The sequence below is a fragment of the Eschrichtius robustus genome, chromosome 11, assembly GCF_028021215.1.
Source record: "Eschrichtius robustus isolate mEscRob2 chromosome 11, mEscRob2.pri, whole genome shotgun sequence".
NCBI classification, from domain to species: Eukaryota; Metazoa; Chordata; class Mammalia; order Artiodactyla; family Eschrichtiidae; genus Eschrichtius; species Eschrichtius robustus.
The window spans coordinates 77,956,090-77,978,015 of record NC_090834.1 but is presented as its reverse complement, the minus strand read 5'-3'; the positions used below and the strand labels follow the sequence as shown (position 1 = coordinate 77,978,015).

General features: G+C 39.1%; 1 protein-coding gene across 4 annotated transcripts in view; it reads right to left on the bottom strand.

Annotated features, from left to right (window-relative positions):
- Positions 1-21,926, bottom strand: part of NELL1 (neural EGFL like 1) — an 865,453-nt gene that overhangs the window by 429,958 nt on the left and 413,569 nt on the right. The gene's annotated exons all lie outside the window — the stretch shown is intronic.

Below are 21,926 nucleotides of genomic sequence, written 5' to 3'. Positions count from 1 at the left end.
CTTTCTATCAAAATATCTCTTTTTAAATCCTGTTATCGGAGACAGCAATGATTCTGCTCTTCGGAAGATTGCCAATGACTCTCTTCTTGTCAAATATAATGGAATTTTCCATACCTTCACTCTCCTAAAGCCTCTGTATGGTCTCTTAATTTTACTCTTAATCTCTTAATTTTACTGCCACATTTACCGCTGCTGCTACCCCACAACCCAAGGCCTTCATATGGGGTTCTCCTCTAGGACATGGCCTTACGCACCTTTCTCTGGACACTTTCGTATATCCTTATTCACATACTTGTAGCAGGATGACTCACATCTCTATTTCTCATACCTAACTCTCACATCTAATCCAGTTTGGTATTTTTATCCACTTATAAGTTGAATTCACCTTATAAGAAGGGAGGAGATCTCCATTGCTTTCTTTATATGTCTCATTCCTCTTTCCACTCTAAAAGTAAGGCATATCAATCAGAGTTATCGTCCAAGGCATTAACTGGACCATGTTAACTGCAGGTAGAATTATACATCTAAAGACAGGCCCAGCCAACTTCCCGTCTTGTCTTTGCTTCTTTACAAGTGAGCACTGGACATGGTGGTCCATAAAGGACAGCTGGTGATATAATTTGATCTTGATTGGTGAAGATGTCTTCACTTCAACTTGTGATTAAATTGCCTATGGAAAACCACTGGTGCACAATTACCCTGTAGTGAAGAAAATGGGCACTAACCTAAAAGATGATAGCGACGTGATGATGATGATGAAAGTAATAAGTAATAGTAATAGTAGAATAATAGTAGTCATTACTGCTATCATCATCATCTTCCTTGAGTTTCATTTGCCACTCCTGAATCCTCTGGTTAAATATCATCTAATACCATTTTGCTTTATTAAACTGCACTGACCAGACACACCTGAATAAATATCCTATCGTCACTACAGACAGGACCCATACTGTTCTATGCCAAAATGACTCATTTTTTCCAATAATGCCATTTCCATTCATGGAAATGCCATCTTTCTAGTTTCACAAAGTACAAACATTAGGATTTTTAAAACTTATTTCCCTCTCTTCAATCTCCTCTATCCAACCTGCCACCGAAGCCACCAGCTTTATCCAGGCTTTGATGAACAAGTTTATCATACAATCCACCAACTAGTCTCTGAGCATTTAATCCCGCTTCTTCCAAAGCACACTACTGCCAGATCAATCATCTAAATACCCAGTCCAGGAGTTTATAATGGCTCCTGATGACCTATTATGTCTAATCTACTCTGGGAGACTTATATGCCCTCTATACCTGGTTCCTCCAAACTTTCCAGACATTCTTCCTAAATTTCTTCAAAACACGGGGCCTCTTCCTTTTATCACCTTCTTTTGTATTCAGAGATAATATTATAGTTTAGAGCATTGGTTTTGAATTATTCCATGTATAATAGAATTATCTCCCCATTTCTATATTAAGTTTCTTATGGACAGAGGCATTTCTTATCCTACCTTTCTGAACTCACCAATATCCACAAGCCCTACCCACTGCACCACTGCTGGAAATACAGAAAATGCTATAGAAATGCATACTGATTGATCAATGGAGTACAGCCACCGTCGTGCTCAGTAGTGACTATCCTGTCATTGCTACGGTTGGATAAACTTTCAATGGTTTTCCAAAACATTTAGAATTAAATCTACACCCTTACCAGAGTCCACATAACCCTACAAGACCTGATCGCTCTGTATTGACCTAATCTTATCATGTGTCTCTCTCAGGACAGCCTTCTCTCTGTTCCTCAAACACACCAAGTTCAATCCTTTTTTAGGGACTCAGCACTCAGTGGTCCCTCTAACTACAGCGTTCTCACGGAGCTTTGTATGGCTTATCCTAACCCCTTATTCAGATTCTGGCTCAAAAAAGCCAATGCCTCAATAAGCCTCATCCTACTGTCCTTTATAAAATACCCTCCTGATCAAACCAATCATTCCCTAGTCCTATATTCTCTTTTGTTTTTCTTCGCAACACTTATGACTGAAATAACAAGTTTTTTGTTTTTAACCAACTGTTTCCATGTCTGGAATATAAGCACCATGATGGCAGGGATTTGGTCTGTCTTATACCCTGCTCTCTATATGTAACATCTAGAACAAAGCCCAACACATTGCAGACACTCAAGTATTTGTTGAATAAATGATTGATATAAATATCATTAAGATCTGTTTTGCAACTCCTTGAATCATCTGGCTGATAATAAAGCACGAACTGTCTTTTAGGTCATGTGGGTAAAAGACAACCTACATTCTAGCCCTGGTAGTAGGGAGGGGTACAGGTGTTAGAATCTGAAAACAGTTTGCAAGGATTTAGGCATGCGAATGAAACACCAAGTTTTGGGACCAAAAACTGAGAATTAAGAGGTAAGAGCCAGTGTTTCAAATATTTTCCTTCAAATCTGCATAAACAAATTAAAATATATAAAGCAGTTGAGGAGAAACAGGAGGCTAATATTCATTGAGCAACTATTATGTTGCAGGTTTGGTGAGATATCTAGTTACATGTTTTATTTGCTGATTCCATGTGCCACACTGCCACTGATGGTTTTACATTTATGAGTTCGCTTAACCTTCATATTATGCCATGATACAAGTACTGCTATTGTTATCACTCCTATTTTACAAACAGGAAAAAAGGTTCAGATGGGTTAAAATGACTTGCTGCCAGTCACATGAGCTGTGGAGGTAAGATGTTAATTCAGGCCTTTCTGGCTCCAAAGTCTGGGCTCAACTCTGCACAGTGTGTCCTCCATCCAGCTGGTAAATCTGGGCACATCAACAAATGCCTCCCAAATCATCATCTTCATCTGCTCCCTGAATACCTGGACTACACCAGACATACTTCTCTGGTTTGGTCCTTCACAAGTTAACACTCATGAGACCTTTCTATCCATTCCTAAGAAATACAATCACCATCATGCCTAAAAAATGTAGTAAGTAATTTTCTTTTCTTCCTACCACTCAAGGAATCTACAGAGATGCTTTTTTATAAAAGCTACAAATAAACTGCTCTTCTGATCCACACTTTCCCAAAAGCAAAGGATCTCTCTGGGTTTAATGGAAAGCAATAAAGGTAATAGTAATAAAGGTGATAGTGTGTTTTCCCCCTCTTTTAAGAGGTACTATGATTACATGTTAAATATTAAGTGGAAAACAAAACCAATAAAAATTTTAATAATAGGAACAATAACAGCTAACATGTACTGAGCACATATCATATGCTAGGCATTAGGCAAAGTGTTTTACACCGATATTTTATTTCATCCTCAAAACCACCCTATGACATAAATATTAATATTATGCACATTACATAGCTGAGAGATCAAACTTTAGGGAAGTTAAGAAATGTGCACAAGTTCATTTAGTTAGGAAACCTAGTTTCACTAGCTCCAAGCACTACACAATCATGCTTCCAATACTCACGTATTTGGACTTCGCGTTCAAAAAGCAAGCTCTTTTCAATAGGCTATTGTAGCCTGTAACTAGATGCCCCTCAAGTGATACTTAAAACTCTGCTAAAATTCCTCCTCTGCTCATACCAATTCCATGGCAGGATGCCCTCATTAGGCACAAATATTGTCAAATTCTCTAAAAATGCTTAACAGCAAGGACTCTGTCTCTCCCACTACTTTATCCCCAGCACATAAAAGAGGATCTGAAACAGAGCTGACACTCCACAAATATTTGCTGTTGAATGAGTGATTATTAGAATTGTCAAAATCAAGGATTTAAAAGCAAAGAAGCCAAAGGAGCACGGAAGCCTTTGGTTAAGGGCGTCCCACTCTCTTAAGGGCTCTCACTGCCAGTGAAGTTAAAACACTCTGCTTTGCCTCAACAGGCCTTGGGTCTTTCTCAGCCCCTGCTTTGACTCCTGCCAGGCCTTCCACTGGCAAAGTCTCTCCTCGTGGTTCCAACAATAACAAAATGTTATTTCACAGCTCCGAAGCCACTAACTCAAACTTTTCTTTGGTCACCCCAGCCTGCAGTGCTACCTTTCCTCTGACCATAGCACTTAGACCACAGCACCACTCATAGCACTTAGAATCATACATTTTAAAAGGCCTGAAAACAGAGGTCTCCACCCTCATTTTACCAAAGAAGAAAGTGGACAGTTATGTATTTTGTCCAAAGTCATAAAACTCATAATAGTTCAAGCTGAGATTTCACTGTGGGTCTTCTGATATTTAGTCCCCATTCATTCTGTGATCCTCCATCACCTCTCTTCCCCTCCCCTTGCCCCCAGTACAGGCTAATCCTTGAGGAAGGGCACAGCTGGTCGCAATTATCATTACACTGTCAGCTGTGTTGCTGCTTGGGCTCTGTGGGCACCAGTTTAAACAAAGAAGCAGGGTGAGTGCCAGAGGGGTGACATTTGTCAACAAGTGTTCAAAAGCATCTACAAAACTCAGCGTGAAAAGGGCTTCAAAAGGGAGACCAGCTGTCCATCCTGAACCAGTGTCTCCCGTTTTCCTTCACAGAAACCTCCTCATGTGCAAAAGGAAGGTTCTTTGAACACTTGTATGATAATTCCAAGTCACAAGTTAATAATGGTTAATAAAACATCACTATGGCCTGAGTCAATATGCAGAAGTCACATAAAATATTCAGTGAAACAAACGCTACCAAAGAAAGAGTATTTCAGTAGCACATTCACACATTCTTTTAAAACATGTTAAAAAGTTGTAAATATAAAACTCAAAGGCACCTTTAAAAGTAAAGTTCTACAAATCAAACAAAATTGCAGTTGCAATACTCCAAATGACTATAGATGTGCACTTGGAAAAAAAAAGGAACAAAAGGTGCCTATTAGTATGGCAGGCATTGTGGATAAAGAGAGGAAAAGCCATGATTCTTGGCTTCAAAGAGTTAAGAGTTTAGTAGGCCCTCTGAACGTCAATTTATAATCTAATATTCTCCTGTGATCGATGAGAAAACTGAGGTCCAAAGAGATAAAATGACTTACCCAAGGACATATACTGTGTTAGTCGGGATTAAAATGTCTCTCTAGTAACCAATACAGAATTTTTTCCTCTCTACCCTATTCCTTTTAGCCAACTAACCATTGGCATTTGTTGTGAATGGTGACCCAAATTATTCATTTAGTATATGGATAGTAACATTGTTTCTAAACATCAGTTGTTAACATGATTATATCCACAGAGGCCATTTTCTGACTTTATTATTATCATATTTTATATATATATATATGTGTGTATATATACATATACACATATATTATATACTATTAGTATCTCTGTATTAGAAGTTATTTTCCAAAGTAAACAAATGGGTACCATAGTTGGGTAAGCATGGACATCCTAGTTGCAGGAGAAACAAATTCAACATGAGGCACTGTGACATCTGTCCTCCCCTGCAAGCACGCCCTGGTACCTAGATGCTCAGTGTGGTACTATAGCCCAGGTCCAGTCAGGTTTCAAGACAATTACCCTATGTCACCAGATGTCCTCCGATAATCGCCCCTTCTAAGCCAAGGTGCACAGCTTATCAACGCCCACCAGTCTATCTATTACCTGTTGCTGAGCAGCCCACTTAGGGACCGTGACAACATGACAGCATCAGTTCTGTGTATTTCATACACGCAGTCCTCACCTTTCTTCTCGCTACAAGAACAAAGCCAATCGATTGCAAAGCTCCAGAGAACACACAGCCAACCAACAAACACAAAATACTGACCTTCTTGCAAAAGCCTGTGCATGTTTGGGGACCAACCGCATAATGTATTTGTCCTCGGCATTAAAAAGTCAGGGCTGAAACATTCTTTTCTTTTCTGAATTATTTATCAACAGCAGGGAAAATGGAATACCACAGACATAAAAATAAAGAAAAAAGCAAGGCTCTTTCAGCTCCCTGGTTGCTTAGAGATATTTTCTGGCCCTGACTCTAGAGTTGTCACATTTACCCTGTGGAATTAAATGTGGAGACCTTGTTAACAGTAATGGGACATGAGAATTGAATTCCCTACACGCTGTGTTCAAATGCCCCTTCGTGAACTCTATTCTTCTAAAAAGGGTATTGTCCTAGTAATGGCTGGGGCCATTAAAGCTTTGCTTGTCGTTTAAAGAAAAAAACACAGTAACTCCCCATTTAGTCAATGGCTCAAATTCTATCATCTTTAAGTCTTGGGAAGACAGCCATGACCCAGAGTCCGTGAAAGAAGTCTCTGCGGCATATAACGGCCACGAAACCCATGTACTTGATTCCATCGGGAAATACTAGAGGCAGACGTAGGGTAGATAAGAGCCAATGGGAGTTTACTGATTTAGCAAGCCTCCTTACCTCATCCTGAGTCACTGCGTAGATGACTGCTCTGCCCATCTGTTGTTTCCACAGCCTGGAAGGTCGTTATTCCAGGGATCAGCGTGGCTTACTCCTCTCACTTCTCTCATGTCTTTGCTTTTGTGCCCCTTACTGTGAGACCTTTCCAGACCACCCCATATAAAACTGCACCGCTGCCCACCCTAGCACACCCATCTCCTTCCATCACTTTATTTCTCCCCATAGTTCTTACCATCTGGCATACTAGTTGTTGATATTTCCTGTTTATTGTTTGACTCCAACCAACTAGAATGAAAGCTCAACTGATAGCAAAGTTTTCTGTTTTCTTCGCTAATGTATCACGACATCTAGAATAATACCTGATGCTCAGTAGATTTCTCAATCAATAATCGTTTAATGAACAAAGTAATGAATGAATAACTCACTCTCTGGAAGAACCAGAATTTGATGCCCAATATGTTACAGGAAGCAAGGAAAACCACGGTAAATGTTATTTCTAGAGCAGACCCAGTAACAGGAAGAGATCTGTCCCGGTGGCATTTTTCCCAACGTTTTTTTATTGTGGTAAAGTACACATAACATAAAACTTGCCATTATAACCATTTCAATTGTACAGTTTAGTGGTATTAAATACTACATTTATATTGTTGTGCAATCATCACTATCATCTAGCTCCAGAACTCTTTTCATCTTGTAAAACTGAACCTATATACCCACTAAACAATAACTCCCCAGCCTGTAACAACCACCCTTTTACTTTCTGTCTCTATGAATTTCACAACTCGAGATTCTACATATAGTGGAATCATTCTGTATTTGTCCTTTTGTGACTGGCTTATTTCACTTAGTATAATGTTCCCTGTGGTTCATCCATGTTGTATGTGTCAGAATGTGCCTCCTTTTTAAGGCTGAATGGTACTCCATGGTATGGATATATTGCATTTTGCTTATTCATTTATCTGTTGAGGGACACTTAAGTTGCTTTCACATTTTAGCTATTTTTGTGACTAATGCTGCTGTAAACACGTGTGCACAAATATCTCTTCAAAATCTTACTTTCGGTTATTTTGGGTATATACCCGGAAGTGGAATTGCTGGATTATATGATTTTTAATCTATCTTTAATTTTTGGAGGGACTACCAAACCGGTTTCCACAGCAGCTGCACCATTTTATATTCTCCCCAACAGTACAACAAGAGTTCCAAATTTCTCCATACTCTTGTCAACACTTGTTCATTTCTGTTTTAAATCACTTTTGATCCTACATCCCTCATTCAAACCATCATTTGTTCAGATCAGTCATAAATAATAACACACACATTAATGAAGCAAATATGAAAAGAGAAAAAATGAAAGGAGATTCAAGGGAAAAAGCTATAATAACACACCCGCGAGTACAGAGTCAAGGGACAAAATGAGATGAGAAAAGAGACAAAATAAAATTAAACATGTCCAAACAGCAGGGGAGCAAATTCAAAACTCCAGGAACTTTGAGAGGTAAGCACGATTACATGCCAGTGCTATTTTCTAACTTGCCGGTTTTCTAAATCCTAAAAATAGATTGAGGGCACTGCTCTCTGGCCTCACTCATGGGGTTGGCTCTGAAGCTATGAGCTGCTCCAATCTGTCCTTAAAAAAAAAAAAAAATGGTTTGCTTGAGGCCAAGAGAAGCATGACAGGCTATATATATCTTCACTTGATCTCCTCCGCCGCACTATAAGCCGCTCAGCCTGGGTTGCTGTGACCTAACCGTCATTTAGACCACACACTCTCTGGCTGAGACAGGAACTGTCCCCTCATGCCCCTCTCACATTGATAGGCAAGGATGCTGTCTGCTTCCAAACAATGCCACGCCTTTCACGTAACCAAGTCAAATGGACCACCTGCTCGAAGAAAAGAATTTCTCTTAATGAGAAAATACCCTAAAGTTTTGGAGAATCAAAAAGCAAGCTCTCTCTGGGCACATTTCTTCAACAGTTCATCCAAATTCAGAATCAAATCACTGTAATATGAAGGTATTTTCTGACGCCTTATATGTCTCTAACATCCCATCTATTTGAAATTCCTGATACGTTAATGCTTTCCCTACATTCAACTGATCAACCAGAATGGGAAAATGAATGCCAAAAGGGGAAAAATAATTGCTAGCTGATCTAGGAAGACTCTTTGAATTTTAAAGGATAAAGAACTCGATAAAAAATATGGAAAACACATCTCATAAACAAGACAGGGGCTCGCTGGAGCGCCTGTCTAGTTACAAAGTGTTCTTAGGTAAAATAATTATGCAAGGTCCTGACAACGCCAAGATATGTGTTAATGCTACACAGTTCTTTAGGGTCCTATACTTTTCCCAGAAATGTCCTTTAATGAATAACACCTAAGAAACCCTGATCCCTCCCACTGCGTGAACCTCTAAGCATGTGTATTTCCTGCTTGGGGCTGGTCTGAGTTTTGCTCTGTGACTCACTCACTCCTCATCCAAATTGAGGCAAAAACAACCATCACCATCCATCGTAATAACAGAAGACTAAAAGCATGTATATGATAGACCCAAATGAAGACAGAGAAGCAAATGGATCTTAATACTTCTTCAATGTGGCAGAAACTATAATAATGCGTCCAGAAGAGAGGATACTTTGCAGTCACGAACAGTTGTATTTTTATGGAACTTTACTAAGTTGGCCAACGTTCGTGAAATAAGTAGAAACAATTAAAATATTAATTGATAGCTGCAGTGTGATTTCCACAATGTAGGATACCCATGTAGGCATCGGGTATTCAACAGGTAGACGACAAACTCGTTGTTGGCTTTACACATCTCTCTGTATGCTGTGATTTCCCTCTGAGGACATTTCCCAACTGTCAAAACCCCATCCTGGAGTCCAACCTAGACCAAGCTTCTGACACTTGTCCTGAAAGCAATTTGTCCTACGGCTGCCCCTAAGGACTAACCAGATGACAGCCAGAAGAGCTGATAAATGCCAAAGGTGTTCACAGTTTAGGGGGCTTCCTTTCTCAGGGAATAAACATAAATGTTTTAAGGGAGCTTATAGAACATATTCCAAAGCTCTGGTCTACAGGAACTTACAAAACGAATGACTCCAGAGGTGATATTTTTCTTTAAATAAAGGAATGTATTCCTTGCTAGTTACAAACCATTGTGAATCTACTTTTTGCTGATCTCCTTAACCCATGAGCCCAAAGCATCTAGCTGCAGGCTCCCAGAGAATCTGGACACTGTCAACAGAGACTGAGCTTCTAAAGACAAGGGGCTCTCCAGATGTATTTCAAAGAGCCTCGATGTCACTGGAAGTGCTTCTAGAGCCACTTGGTGAGAAGAAGGGAGAAAGGGAAATTTGTTGATCAGGTCTTAGTGCTTCAATATTGAGCACCATCTCAGAGTCAGTCGTTGGGTTGGGCTTCTTCATGTGTTTAAACATTAAAACCCAACCTGCTTTCTTGGGGTTACAAACTGAGCCATAGGGCACTTAAGGAATCACACCTAGATCCCAAAGCTTATAAAGGGCAGAGCTGTGGGTTAAATAGGATTCTCTTGGACCCAAATCCCAGGCTCTGTTTGTCATTCTAATAATGGCCAATGCATACTGAGCCTCTGCAGTCCATATTGCATTAGCATTTTAAAGGCATCTTCCAAAGAGCTCTGATGGAGGTTGCATCTGAGTCTCTGAAGGTTGCAGTCCTTCATTCTTATCTACCCCTACTCCAGCACTCCCAAGGGCTGTGGCTATGGACAATTCTCTAACTTCCCTGTGTCTCAAGTAAGATTCCTCACCTGTAAAATAGAGGTAGTAGTAGATAATGTTTGTTGAACATTTGCTCTGTGCTGAGCTCTCTTCCAACCACTTTAGAAATATTATCTAATTTACTCCTCACAAGAGTCTGGGAGAAAGGTATGTCCATTTCCCCAAAGTTGATTCAAGTTGACACTACTAATAAATGCCTGGAGTTGAGGCAGGAACCCAGGTCTGTCTGATTCAGAGCCTTCTGTTTTTCCCACTTCTACCCAGGACACCTCCAGGTTTGCTGTAGATTGACAAACATGGAGATGGATCTACATCTAAAGCACCACGCACCCTATTACTTCTTATTTCTCTTATGCCATCTCCCACTCAACATCAAAATCAAACCCATTCAGACAGCCCCCTGTGGAAAACACATTCTCTCTACCATGTAGTAATTAACGCCCTTCTTTCTCCCAGCACCAGTGCTCTTTCCCACATCATTTACACTCACACCTCACAATTTAGCACCTATATGCCTTATAAAATTATGCTCCTAAAATGTAAATTGTACGCCCCCCGAAGAGACCATAATTTCCTAGAGGTCAGGAACCATATCTTAAAGAATCACAGAATTAGAAAAGTAGTAGCTTGCAAGATTACCTCTTTTTTTAAATAAGCTGAACTCCTTTCAAAAGAAATCTTATTTGGAATCCCAGCTCCTGTGACTGAAAACTATTGAGCTAATTAATCCTTAATCTTTCAAGGTCCAAAGGAAAGTGTTGAGACAGTGGCATTCATTCAGTGAGCTGGTGTCCAGGGTAGAACTAGAATCTAAGTTGCCTGATTCTCATCCAGTGGTTGCTTTTCTATGAAAATCCTGGGACTTTTCTGTCTCCCCTCAGTATCTCTCTTTGACTTGGCTACAGGCAAGGAGAAAAAAAAAAAAAAAAAATTGGACCAACTGCCTTGAATCTGGAAAACCCTGCCAGAAGAGCTGAAGAAAAACAGGGCAGGTAGGACCTGGCTATCAGATCACCTTCTAGGACCCTCAAAGGAGGAAAACAGCATCATAATTGCAAGTGCCCTTCAACTGACATATTGGACAATCAAATTATTCAGAAACCTGATGAAGCAAAGCCATTGCTTTTAATCTCTTTAGTTCAAACTCCTAATCTATGTCACTAAGGATGAAAGGCATTAGCACAACCAAGTCCTAAACATTTTTTTTTTTTAATAACTTATTTTCGGAACCACACTCTCTCCTGGCAACTTAATACCCACTGCCCCTTTCTTTTTTTTTTTTTTTTTTAATTTATTTATTTTAATTTATTTATTTATGGCTGTGTTGGGTCTCCGTTTCTGTGCGAGGGCTTTCTCTAGTTGCGGCAAGTGGGGCCACTCTTCATCGCGGTGCGCGGGCCTCTCACTATCGCGGCCTCTCCTGTTGCGGAGCACAGGCTCCAGACGCGCAGGCTCAGTAATTGTGGCTCACGGGCCCAGTTGCTCCGCGGCATGTGGGATCTTCCCAGACCAGGGCTCGAACCCGCGTCCCCTACATTGGCAGGCAGACTCTCAACCACTGCGCCACCAGGGAAGCCCCCCTAAACATTTTTTAAAAATTTAAATTAAGTAGGATGACACTTAGGAGATTTTTGAGGAATAAACTCAATGTCATCTTTATCTAGCACTTTCTGTTTTCTAATATTTTAATAACAGTTTTCTAAAACTAAAATGTAATACAGTTCACTGCATTGTATTCCATTCCACAGAAAAAAGTGGAAAACACATAAAGTGTAAAGAAAAGATATCACGTATAATCTTCCATTCACAAATACCTTCTGATACCTATTTATCTGGGGGAATATTCCCTGCCTCTATTTCTATGTGTTTATGTATATCCGTAGATAATTTGTATTTATTATTTAAATTGGAAAATAGTACATATACTGGTTAGAATTTCATCATACTGTATGATGAGAATTTTCCATTGACATTGAATAGTCTCCTGAATATTATTTTAAAATTCATTGTATTCCAATATATGAATATATTGTAATTTATTCAAACAAACTTCCATTAGTTCATATTTAGGCTGCTTCTAGTTTCTTTTCTTATAAATAATAAGTGGAATAAATGGGCACAATGAAAATCTTCTCACATATGTAACTGTGACTGATTGTTTCTTTAGAATAAGTTGCTGTAAATAAATATTTCTAGGCCTTTTGATACATCCTGTCAAATTATCCTCAAGAATGTTTGTATCAATTTATATTCTTACCAGCAATGTATGAAAAGGTGCCTGTTTCCTAAACCATCTCCAAAAATGGGTGGTTGACATATATGTAAATAAATATAATATCTATCCATATATCTACACAGTAGGCACATACATAAATTTAGTATAAGTGTCTAATTGCATTTCTTTTAATTACTACTATGCTTGAAATAGTTTTCAAGGCTTTGAATAGACTCTAATAGATGCTGTCAGTTGCCTAGACAACTATGGATCTACACATACATATCATATCATCTCCTTCCTTGACAATACAACCCAAGTATTATAAAGGAAACCAGGACCTGCCCCACCTCAGGGGTAAATCTTGATTCAAGGTAATTCTATTTGCTTTTCTAAGGTATAATTTATTAATAGGCATATTAAACAATTTTGGCCAAGGAGACATGAAAACAGATCTGCTAGGGATGGATTTCTGATAAAGTTATCCTTGCTCTTAACAAAGGACTCTAGGAAGGAAATCCTCTTTTCCCTTATGACTTTGGGACATTGTTAAATTGAGATATGATGCATGGGGTTGCCTCAGCCATTCTGAGACCTGGAAGGGAGTTAGATCAAGTTTCAAACTATCACGATGAAAATAGCAAAGTAAAAAGTTGGAAACAATCTATGTCACTGATGATGTCATAGAGCAGCTGAATTAACTAATTCTAGAAACACTGTCCTAGACGTTTTGTTATAAGAGAATAAATTTATCATTTAAGCCGGTAGAGTTGGGTTTTTTAAATCATTCTTTAAGCTAAAATCATCCGAACCAATGTACTTACACTGTCTCACTTCATCCTTCAACAACTCTGTGAAGGTGTACAGAGGATACTGATGAACAAGCAGAGAACTTTAATGGTTTTCTAATTTACAAAGTAAAAAGGTGGCACTGCCGAAGCTTGCAACAAGTTGAGTTTATACACCAGATTTTAACCATGAGAATTTATAGCTTTCATTTGGCTCAAGAATAAGTAATGTATATTTTCAATACTCTTACTTAAAGGAAACATAATCCAAAGATACTTCACTATATCTTAGACAAGTGTGGAAATAGCTAAACATATATGCATTTACCAAGTCTTTAAGATGGAAATAAAGAATACATGATAGCTTGCTGGGTTATTAAAGAGAAATGCCCATTCACTGTGTCGACTCAAATGTGGGTATAAGCAGGGCTGCAAGGCTGGCCTCAACAGTGCTGTAAGTGCTAAAGCATCCTTAATCAAACCCCTTTACGTGAAAGCTTAATTGTGATTCTGCATGCACAACTCCAATAATGGAGTGTACAGAAATACTAACAAGCCTTTTATGATGAATTTGGGTCAAGAGCAACACACTTCTTAATAGGTTTGTGCACGAACACCCTGGGGGCAAGATCCATCATTTATTCTAGTTGGTCTGCAGCAGCTAATGTGGTTCAGGTCCTTTACAATACGTGCTGATAGAAAAACAAAAACCGAAAAACCAAAAACAAACAAACAAACAAAAACCTCTCAGTTAAACCCAATAAGGAAGCCAAACACCAGACAAATCCTTCATCCTAAAATATCAAGGGAAATGCCCTTTGATATCCTCCCTAAGACATATTTCCTGGATTTAATAAACCTTAGCACTATTTTAACACTACTATTGCTAAATGGAATAAGTTTCTGGTCTTTGGCTTTTCCAGGACTACATATGGAAATCTAAAGTTGGCCCGGAAAACCAAATATTCTATTAATTTTCACCCCATGAACACTGTTTAGAGGGGTCTCTTAATTTTTTCCTGTTTTCTCCTTTTGTTAACTTTTTTGTTTTGTTTTGTTTTGTTTTGTTTTTCACCTGTGAAAACAGGTGATGGGCAGAGAAGCCCAGTCACAAATTTGTACATGCAAGTAATGTAGCTTTCTATAATTTCTTCGTTTCAACTTAATGAATGGTTCTGAGCTCCTATTCTTCTGGACTAGTGGGGTAGTGAAAATGTCTCAGTCATTTTAAGGAGTCTTTGCTTTCATCTGTCTGTGTCATGGTTCTAGGAGATTCCAAGTAATCAAGACACTCACAGAGAGACATCAGTCTGGTCCTTGGCCCGTGGAACACACAGGTCACCATGGAGATGTCCCATTTATCTTTAAGGGCTCTTTGAGGCATCATGACAGTCAGGACACAATTGAAGATTTGGGACCTCCCCATGAGACCCTACCTACAGAGAATCCCACAGCCTTTCTCTCCCCAGAGTCTTACACATCCCAGAAGGCAGCCTTGGAGGCAGAGCCCTTCCCTCCAGAAACCATCCAAATCTCTGCTTTAATTACCTTCTGCCACCATGTCACCCACCACCCATTCAAAGGAATCCTTTTCTAGTCTACAATATAGAGGGCAATTCTTCTTCTCTCTGATTCCACTCCCACCCCAATATTCCCTCCAAACTCTAACCGTCTCTGCTCTACAAAGGCAAGAGCTCTCAACCGTGACTGCATATTAGACTCACTTGGACGTTTAAACAAAAACACTGAAGCCAGGTCACAACCCCAGACCAAATGAAAATCAAAGCCTCAAGGGGTAGATCCCAGGTATCGACCTTTTAAAATTCATGTCCTAAGTGATTCTAATCTGAGATGAGGGTTGAGACCCTCTGCCCTAAAGGGTTAGAATTTTGGAATCCTGCTTTGGTACTTTCACATCCCTCCTCTGGAGGGAGAGGAAGGTGACAAAGTCTGTCTAAATAAAGGGAAGAAAAAATGAATATACCAGGCAAACAAATCAAAACAAAAGGCAAATGCCTCCAAAGAACATCAGAGTTTTTAATTGGGTTTTGAAATATCCAAAGGTACAAGTCTTATTTTGACTTTTCTTATTCAATATATCAATAAATGTAGTCTGTTATCTTCAGTAAAACGTTTTGCAGTCTAAAGCATTTGATAGAGCATTTCCCACTAAAGTAAAAGTAGTCTACAAGTCCATGACTGGAATTTTATTCTTATATCTGTATCACCTCTTGACTGAGAGGCAAGTAATTAGAACTTGCACCTTTTATGATGCCAGACAGTCAAAAGTATACCAGAGCAAAAGTGTCCAAAACAAGCACATACTATGTGCTTGAAAGACAAGGATAATCAGTGCCTAATTTACTACTGTGCTCAATCAAGGTGGAGGATTTTCTGCTTTAGCTCCATTTCATATGGCTCTGCTCAATGAGAAAATATCAGGTATCTCATATTTGAAATGTTCTGTATTTCATCGACCTTAGTAGGAAAACATTTTCCATAAAACTAGTGTAAAATTTCTTTTACATCTTTTAAACTGTTATCTCACATCTTTCATTATGTGGTACTTAATTTAAACCATTAAATTAATAGACTATTATATCTAACTTTAACTAAGCTTACTTGATTTCAAATACATACTTCCTTCAAGCCCTCTTCCATGCCAATATCAAAAAACGTAAAAAATCTCTTAGCAAGATAATGGAAATCACATATAATATTTGTTGTCTCACTTGTTCCCTTTATTTCTTACCTTTATGGAAAGTTTTTGGCATAAAAATGGATGCTTACCCATTACTGTCAAGTACCTGTCTTATTGCTGCATGCTTTTACCATAAATCACAAGTATCCTCCTTTAAAACTGCCTGAGTATTCAAAGGTAATGTCTTATCAAACAACCTAAACACAGGGAGTTTAACTGGGGATAAATGAAAGTCAGGGACCAATAAATCAAGCAGGTTGACCATTTCAAAAATCAAAGGGTCCAGGGAAGAGGAAAGGCCTCCCCAACCTCAATTTTAGCCACTCCTCCAGCTTCAAAATTCATAAAAAAGGAAGGGCAACTCAGGGATCTCTTACAGAACAGAAAGTGATTTAGAATCACACACAAATTCCAAGGCCAAAAACTCCCCCAGTGACAAAGGTCCAATGTTTTCGATTTCACCAACAGAAACGTTCCTAGAAAAAAGTATGGAGCCTCATACAAATTACACGGTTATGTCAGGGAACCCCAGCCATCACAGTAATGATTCAGTTAGAGCACATTTTAAAATTCTAGATAATTATTTTCCATGTTGAATCCTCAGAACTTTTATTATCCCATGAGATATGACTTTTTCACTATTTAACCAGAAAAAAAGTAGGAAAAAGGTAACATTTCTTTTCTGTTTGATATATTGTCTTTCCTCTCCAGCATCATGCTTGGCATCTGCTGTCTCTGGTGCAGCCTTTCTCAAAGAACTGTTGTTACAGCATAGAACTGGGAAAGGCAGTTCTGGGGATCCTTCTCTGGAACTTGTCAAGGGCCAACACTATAGGATGTGAAATACCCAGTACTTATCTAAACCCTACTAAGACTTTAAAGAGGGATTGATTTGGTAAACTTGGAACATTTTTGTTGGTGAATGCACATTTGAGTTTTCTCATCTGAAGATCTTGCCTCACTAACCATGAAATCCCTGGGGGCAAAGAGGTCATTTGTCACTAATGTCTTTGGCCATATTTCCTAACACTCATGACAGACACTAATTGTATATTGGACACATAAATGAATAAATGAATGAGTGAGTGAGTGAATGAATGAGTGAATCAGTCATTCAATAAATCAATGTACCACCAAAGCTCATATGTCTTCTTTAATTCTAGGCTCACTAATTTTTCATTGAATGGAGATTTTCAATATGACTACTAACTTCTAAAATGTTAGCACCAGAGTAAATGACAAACTAAAAAAAAAGAGAGAGAAAAAAATGACCCAATGTACTTTGAAAACCAACTAAACAGTGGCAGCAGATACTAACTGATTCAGGATAGAGACAAGAATGATCTTTGGAAATAAGAATGTCAATAATGAGAAATGCCATGTCAGGAACTCATGGCAGACGAAAGGAAGTCTTCAGGCCTGTCAATTTCTCCTAGCAAATTTCTTCTGGAAACGAAGCCCTGAAAAGACATCTTACAGTGGCAGATATCTATTATACACCTCATTTATTACATAGGCTACTAACCACTTGGGGGAAAGAAGTCTTCTTTGCCAATAAAGAAATGATAGAAATTAAAGGTGTGGACCTGCATATCTTGTAAAGAGCACATTTGGCCTAACAGGCTTATTTTCAGGACACCAAGGTAAATGTCAGAGTTCCAGCTTACTATGGAAGTGTCTAATGGAGGACCTTGAATCTGGTCTAGAGGAGAAATGACCATCAGGGAGAATGCTTGTCTCTTACCTCTCCTCATTCCCATCCATATTCTATATTCCCATTCACATCTCATCTATATTCCCAAATTTCTACTTTACATGTATGCTAACATGCCTCGGTAAACTCCAATAGCTCCTCTTGGCTTGCAAAAACATTCCAAATGCTCCATCCTGACAATCAAACACCCTTTTCTTATTGCATTTTGCTTGAACTTCCATCATAGCACTTAGTACAATGTGTTTAATATCATCATTATTTTTTGAAACTACGTTCCCCATCACATTGTGAACTGCGACTGAAAAATAAGGTTACTTTAATCAATAGCTCCTCATGTCAATGGACACAAAATTTGTGAAGAATCTATTGTGTCATTTGCTATGGTATTTATTAGCACCATTCACCAAATACGTCTAGTTATCAAACCTAGGCACATGGTAGGAAGGCCTTTCCTCTTCTCCTTGTAGTTGGTTGAGGACTGGTAACTAGTTATAGTTAGTCAATGAGGTGTAGGTCAAAGGGATTTGGTTAGACTATATTTTGGCTGATACAAGATGCTCTAGGCTCTCTTTCCCCTGTCTTGGTGACTAGCAATGTTCACAATAGTGACTATTCCATCAGCTTATATCCCAAAGTCATTACGATAAGCAGAGCACCACTCCTGTTGACCAGTGAAATACATGAGCAGCAAACAAACCCTGATTATTTTAAGTCACTCATATTTGAGGTTGTTACTGCAGAACGTCCTAACGTGACTGATACAAGGGCCATGATAAATGTTTTCACACATATTATTTGATGTTCACAATAACCTATAGGTAGAACAGATATGAGCAATGTTTTATAAGTGAGATTTAGAGAAGTAAACAATTAGCCCAGGGTCAAGCAGCTTTATTCATCCCCTCATTCAATACTTACTAAGCACTGCCCTGTGCCGGGCCATATTCTAAGTGGCCAAGGTAGAGCAGTGAACAAAAGGGAAAGGGTTCCTCCTCTCAGAGCTTACATTCTAATAGAAAGACATAAATTTTTAAAAATCATATATAAATAACAGAAACTCCAGATGGTGATAAGTGATATTCAGAGGATTAAAATCAGGTGATATGACAGAAAAATGGGTGGCTAATTATATGAATCAGAGAAAGCCTCTCTGAGCTGATCATTTTTAGGCTGAGATCTGAATGCCAAGAAAGCTAGGTATGCAGAGAGTAAGAGGAAAGGACTTCTACAAAGAAGCAACAGATCATGCAAAGGTCCTAAGGCAGAACAAGCCTGTTGAATAAAAAAAAAACAAAGTCAAATGTTTGGGTGGCCACCTCCTAATGGACAAGGATGGAAATGGTACAAGATAAAGTCAGAGAGGCAGAAAGGAAAAAAGTCACATAGGGTTTTAAATCAAAATAAGGAGAATTAATTTGATTTTCTGAGAAATGGAAAACTACAAGAGGTCTTTAGAAAGGCCTGTTTTTAAAAGTTTGCCCTCATCACTCTGTGAAGAGAGTTACAGTAGAGCAAGCCTGGGGCAGCAGGTCCAGAATGGTAACCACTGAGGAAGTCTGATAGTTTGGTAGTAGAGGATATGGACGGAAATTGATGAAGTGGACGGACTTAGGACAGGGTGTGGAGGGTAGATTCAACAAGTCTGATGTACAGACTGAAAGTGGAGGGACAAGAGAAGGAAAGCAATCAAGTATCACCCATAGCTTTTTGGCTTGAAAAACTAGATAGATGGTGCTTTCATTTGCTGAGATGCGGAAAATTGGAAGAGGAGGAGGTTTGCAGAGGTGGAAGGAAATCAAGAGTTCTGTCTCATACACGTTAATATGAAATGCCTATTAAACACCTATGTGTAGATGTCAAGTTGAATATATGATTCAGAAGCTCAGGAGAAAGTCTGGAACTGGATAGAAATTTAGGACTTATTAACATAGAGATGCTGTAATGTCATAATACTGAATGGAGGCATCTGAAAAGATGATATGGATGAACAAGAGAAAAGGGTCCAGGGCAGGGGTCTACAGTACTCTAACCTTTAAGATATCAGCAGAGGAAGAAGAATAGCTAGGGACACTGGGCAGGTGTGACCGGTGACATAGAAGGAAAATCAGAAAACACATTGTCTCAAAAGTGAATAAAATAATGTGCTTAAAAAAGGAAGATGTAGTCAGCTTTGCTAAATGCTGCTGAGAGGTCACAAGAGATAAGAAGATTAGACTGAACAAAATGGAGCTCATGGTTGACCTTGATAAATGTACTCTCTGTCAGAATGGTGCATCTGGAAGACTTAGTGGGAGTGGATGAAGAAGGTGTGTGAGGTAAGTACATGTAAGGAAGGCAGTAACCACTGACGATGCAATTAAGATATTTGCTATGAACAGAAGCAGAAAAATGGGCAGTAGATAAGAAGAAATCTGGGATCAATGGAAGTTTTTTTTTTTTAAGAAAAATATCTTATCCCCAATTCTATGATCTATGGGGGAAATCCAAAAGCCCTCACTGAGATTTCTGACACTCCTGAGAGGAGGCCGTGGTGACTGTGATTGTTGCATGCATGTCTGTATAAATGTACTTTGGGTGGCAGGGAAAGGATCGGAATGGTTACCTCTGAGGTCACGATATCCTATACACACATGTACCATTTCCCTCATTGTCCCTCATGTTAACCTGCATTCATTGGGGTCAGAAGGGGGAGGGTCTCAACCAGTCTTCAAGGTGGCAGATTTTGCTGAAGGTTGGAGGGTCATGAGGAAGACTTGCCCGGCATACTATACAGCAAAACCACCACAACAAAACCCCTCACACTAAATATTCCTCCCCTTAAAAGTCCTTTTAGCCATCCTTTCACTGAGCAGTTTTCGTTGACCCCTGTCCTCCACAGCACCCAGCCTTCTACTCTCTGGCTGGTTCCCCTCTCCTCCCTCTTTTTTTTCTCTCTTTTCTTCTAACTTTTCTGTTTTCCCTCAGACAAAATACATGCGCAAACAAAACAAAAAGTTTCCCTGCAGAACTACTTACTCTTTTTTTTGGATGGTGTACCCACTGATACTCACACACTTGCCTTTTACTCCAAACAACATATTTCCCTTTCTAAAAGTAACTCTGGAGCTAGTTCTTAAAATAATACATTTTCCATCTGGTTGCATATATACTGTACAAACTACCAGGCAGAGCACCTATCCTTAAGAGGCTTTCAACAAGCACCAGCTCTTGTCTTCCTCCTTCAGTGAAGAAAATAAGAGCAGAGGTGCTAAGTATTCTGATATAATTTCAACAAGGCCTTTCCACCCAGCAGGGCCTTAATCAGGTCTGAGTTGCAGGATATGGTGCCTCTGTGTTGGGAGACGATCCACTGCCTTTGCCTCATGTTAGGGTTAACGTAAGTCAGGACCTGGACAGACCACTGAGAACAGAACAAGACTCATTTGTAACATCACAGATTTTTAGACTGTATTTGTTTACAGGTCCAAAAGAGTTTTGCCCCCTTAAAATGTTTGGATCACAGCAAAATGTTTATGAAGTCTCTTTCTTCTCTGGGAATTTTGTAATAATATGTAAAAGACAGGTAAACGATATTTGGCCTACTGCAGGAGTCAGAATCTTGCATCAATCTGAAATCCTTTAGCCAAAGAACAGTAACATAAAAATATACAACAATCAATGGCAAAGGTATTTGGACATACAAACATGCTTCTCAAACTTTTAAAACTTTTTGCACCTCTGAAAAGGCCATTCAAAATAAAATATATTGGGGCTTCCCTGGTGGCACAGTGGTTAAGAATCCACCTGCCAATGCAGGGGACACGGGTTCGAGCCCAGGAAGATCCCATATACCGTGGAGCAACTAAGCCCGTGTGCCACAACTACTCAGCGCACGTGCCACAACTACCAAAGCCCACACGCCTAGAGCCCATGCTCCGCAACAAAAGAAGCCACCGCAACGAGAAGCCCGCACACCGCAACCCGCACAACGCAACGAAGAGTAGCCCCCGCTCGCCACAACTAAAACAAAGCCCGTGTGCAGCAACGAGGGCCCAACGCAGCCAAAAATAAATAAATAAATAAATTTTTAAAAAATTAAAATAAAATAAAATATATTAAGAAAAGAGTGGAATTCCATTGTGAGTGAAAATAATTTAATATTTTAAAAATAAATAAAAATAAATTAATTAATTTAAAAAGAAATCATTTTTTATATACCAGTCATTAGGACAAAGAGAAAGATGCAAGAGTCAGAGAAATACATAGCATGACTGAAATCTTGTATTCAGGGAGCCCCTTCCTTATAGGTTACAGATTGGGCATTTAAAGACATTTCATCCAAGAGAAGAAAGACTCAGAGTCTTCTACAACCCTTAACCAATTTACTGTTCCTGTCTCTGTGCTCGTGATTTGAACGATAATGGAACAC